Source organism: Miniopterus natalensis, chromosome 1, assembly GCF_054644295.1.
Source record: "Miniopterus natalensis isolate mMinNat1 chromosome 1, mMinNat1.hap1, whole genome shotgun sequence".
NCBI classification, from domain to species: Eukaryota; Metazoa; Chordata; class Mammalia; order Chiroptera; family Miniopteridae; genus Miniopterus; species Miniopterus natalensis.
The window spans coordinates 52,905,250-52,909,764 of record NC_142081.1 but is presented as its reverse complement, the minus strand read 5'-3'; positions in this window follow the sequence as shown (position 1 = coordinate 52,909,764).

The window sequence follows — 4,515 nt, the reverse complement described above, 5'->3', positions numbered from 1 at the left end:
CCCTTGACCATTCTTAATTTTCTGTCTAAAGGTGGCCACTGTTAACAGTTTGGTGTGGTCTCTCCCAGACATTTTTCAGTATACACCCACACATTTATATATGCATATACACACATATATACTTATAAATACTTCATAGGGCTATGTATTTTATTTAGAGTGTTTGTTTTAAAAAATGTTATCTCACTGTACTTGCTTTTCTGCAACTTTTTAAAAAATTTGTTTGTTTGCTTATTTACTTAGCAACAAGCTTTGGAAGCTTTCCATTCAATATTAGATAGAACGCATTCTTTTTGAGTGACTTGATCATGGTTTATTTAACCATTCCGAGTGTTGCTGAACAGTGACGTGGTGTTCCGTTTTCACGGTTACAAATGTCCCAGTGAACATTATTGTTCCTGTCTCCTGAAGCACACAGCAAGTGTTTTTTGAGGGCAGATATGGGAGAGTGAAATGGTTGAGTGTAAAAAGTCTGCAAACTTCAAATATTAATAGTTAAATGGCTGCATGCGCTTACACTTGGCCAGCAGGAGAGGGGAGCGCCCACTGTCCTACATCCTGCTCTAAAGGTGGACACTATCGAGACAAGATGGCGCCTAGGTCACTGCTGCGCCCGCCGCCTCCCGCAACCACATCAAAATCACAACTAAAATACAGAACAACCATCACTCAGAGCCTCCTGAGATCTGGCTGAACAGAAGCCCCACAACCAGGGACCTGAAGCAGCACTGAGACCGGTAGGAGGGGCGGAGACGCGGGCGGATCGGGGCTGAGTCGCAGAGACCCCGCCGCGAGCCCACACCTGGTGCCACAGTTGAAACCCGGGAGGGACATCTCGGCGGTGGGGGTTCCCCTGAGGAGTGAGGGGTCCCAGCCCCACAGCAGGCCCCCAGCCCAGGGCTTCAGGGCTGGGAAGAGACGTCCCCACAACTACGGGCTGTGAAACCCGCGGGGACTGTCCCTGAGGGTCGCGGAGGCTGCGGGAGCCCCAGCAGCTCCTCTAAAGGGCCCACGCACGGACTCACTCGGATGCTCCCTCCGAGCCCAGCGCCGGGCAGCAGCCTGAAAGGACCTGGGACAGTCGGGGAGGAACTAACCTGCCTGAGATCCGGGCGAGAGGTGCAGGGGCGGCTTCCTCCCAGGCAGAAGGGCTGGCAGAGGCCATGGCTCCTTTGGCGAGTCCTCCCCACACACAGCCGGCAGGCAGGCGCCATGTTTGAATCGCCAGCACCCAACTCACACCTTTGGCCCCGCCCCGTGATTCCCGGAGGCCCCGCCCCTCCCCACCTGCAGCTCATCCAGGCCATTTCCAGGGGCTTTTCTGTGCAAGTGGCCTCTTGAGCCTCATGCTTAGGACTTTCCTAAAATCTCTCAAACAAGCAGCAGCCGGGCCCATACAGCTTGATAAGTGGCCCAGGCCTGGCACTAGCAGCAGCCTGCATTGGCTCATAGCTTGGCCTCCCCTGGACACCTCCAAGCCCAGCACAAGTAGCAGCCAACTGTGGTTTGCTGTGTAGCTCATGCTGGGTGGCCCTGGGCAAATCACTGGCACAGGCTGATTTTGCACCTCCTGGGAGGCCCCAGAGACAGTGCACCTGGTGGTCAGACTCGACCATGCTGGATTACAACCCTACCACATCCACAAGTGACACACTCAAGGGGCACACTAGTAAACACCAAAGCTCCACTGAAGTAAATCCTGCTCCATAGGGGTGTCTCCAGCACAGCAGCTCTTTGGCTGTAGTTGCAGCTGGTCCTCACAGTTGATTGACCTGGGGGTCAGTTCCTCCCAGGGACGCCAACAGCAACCAAGGCTCAACTACAACAGGACAGTGCACACAGCCGACACAGGGGAGCACCTAGAAGGCCCAGCTCAGGTGACTGGAGAGGCTGAGCCACTGGACCCTACAGGACACCTACTACACAAAGCCACTCTACAAACCCCAGAAGACATAGCAGCTCTACCTAATACATAGAAACAAACACCTGGAAGCAGCCAAAATGTGGAGGCAAAGAAACATGTCACAAAGGAAAGAACAGAAGAAATCTCTAGAAGAGGAACTAGATGAAATAGATTCAAGCAAGCTAACAGATACAGAGTTCAGAATAATGGTTATAAGGATGCTCAAGGATATTAGTAAGAATATGATGAAAATAACTGAGAAAATCAATGACATAATAAAGTACCAATTTGAAATGAAGGCTTCAGGAACTGAAATGAAGGATAATTTACATGGAATCAACAGTAGAGTAGAGGACGCTGAGAATCAAATCAGCAATTTGGAACATGAGGAAACAAAAAAACACCCAACCAGAAGAGCAAGAAGAAAAAAGAATCCAGAAATATGAAAATAGTATAAGGAGTCTCTGGGACAACTTCGAGAGGCTCAACATTCGTATTATTGGGGTGCCAGAAAGGGAAGAAAGAAACCAAGGAATTGAAAACCTATTTGAAAAAATAATGACAGAAAACTTCCCCTACCTGGGGAAAGAAATCGACTTTCAAGTCCAGGAAGCACAGAGGGTCCCAAACAAGAGGAACCCAAAGAGGCCCACAGCAAGACACATCATAATTAAAATGCTAAAGGTTAAAGACAAAGAGAATCTTAAAAGCAGCAAGAGAAAAGCAATTAGTTACCTACAAGGGAGCACCCATACTACTGTCCGCTGATTTCTCAACAGAAACCTTGCAGGCCAGAAGGGAGTGGCAAGAAATATTCAAAGTGATGAAAAACATGGAACTGCAACCAAGATTGCTCTACCCAACAAAGCTATCATTTAGAATTGAAGGTCAAATAAAGAGCTCCACAGATAAGAAAAAGCTAAAGGAGCTCATCACCACCAGACAGCACTAAAGGAAAAGTTGAAGGGTCTTCTTTAAGAAGAAGCTAATGAACAAAAGAATCTGATGAACTAAATAGATCCAGAGACATTGACACATGACGATCATATCTCAGAGGAAAGAGGGAAGGGGTATGGAGGGTGGGAAGAGATTAACCCAAGAAGTTATATGCATATATGCATAACCCATGGACACAGTTAATAACGGGGTGAAGGCCTGGGAAGGGGGTGGGAGCAAAGTGGAGGGGGTCAATTGGGGGGGAAAATGGGATACCTGTAATACTCTCAACAATAAAGATAAATTAAAAAAAATAAAAAGAAAAGAAAAAATAAAAGTGGACATTATCAAACTTTTTATGGTTGACAATTTGCTAGGTAAAAATAGTAACAATTGCTTTAATTTGCATTTCCTGACCTCTTGTTAGGGTAAGCCTCTCTTTTGGCCATTTATAGTTCTTTCTTGGTATGTTACCCGTTCACCACCTTTGCTGATTTTTCTAGTTTACCATCATTTTGATATCCCTGTCACAGAGCAGTTATTTTAAGATAAGGACTCAACTATTTAGTGAATTCAGTTATATTATTAAAAATAATTAAAGCCTCCATAACAATACATAAAGCATGTGTGGCCTAGTGTTAGACTGAAAGGAAGAATGGAAGTTATGTGCTATATGAAATGATACCCATGCACTGGAGTATAGGCTGGAAGGGAACAGCTAAAATAACAACAATAAAATTAGAAATAGTAGTTAACATTTATATAGCACTTAACAGATGCTAAGCACTGGTCTAAATAGTTTACACTTATTAACGCCTTTATTTCTTACAATAGTCCCTATTAGATTTCTTTAAATTTGCTAAATCACAATTTGTACAAGTGGCAAAGCCAGGATAAAACTGGACAGTCTGATTCCAGAGCCTGCATTCCTAGCTACTATGTTATACTAATATAACTTAAAAAATTCCTTTATAATTTTCATGATATTATTTTTCAATAGGAAATACCAGTAGAGAGAGGTCGGGGGCCTTTTCAGCCATGGAACTTCACAGGACATCTGCACCTTAGGAGAGCCATGGCCCTCTAGCTTGCAAGTTCATAAATTCCATCAAGACAGTACAGTGTATCCACGTGGCCCAGTCCCAGGGAACTGAGCCATGTTAACCAAACTCGCAAGAGACTGACTAATTTATAAATCAGAACAATGTCAATTTTGTTCATTTATACTGAGAGCTTTCATTGCCAAGAGAAATACAATATTCATGGCAGTCCAAACATGCTCTTTCCGCTGGGAAAGTTTAAACTGAAAACCAAATTAAAAGAGTAAAAAGTTACTCTGTGAGAGCAGCGTGAAAGCAATGGGAACTGACTGAGCTTGGGAAATAGTGTTATCACAGAGCAGTGAGAATGAATCCCAGTCTAAAAAACACAGGTGTGTGAAAGGGTAAAGTTGGTGGTGCTCGGCAGGCTAAATAGCCATCTCAGACGGTGAATAAAGAAAAGTTGAATTTATTTAAGGAAAAGGGAGTGGGGGGTGGAGATATCTAAAAGGAAGGGCTACACAGCACTGAGCCAAAGTGCATTGGGTCCATGATGGCAGCAAAAATGTACTTGGGACAGCGAAACAAGAAAGAGCATCGAAGCAGCAGGAGAGCCTAGGCCTGGCTGCTTTGGCT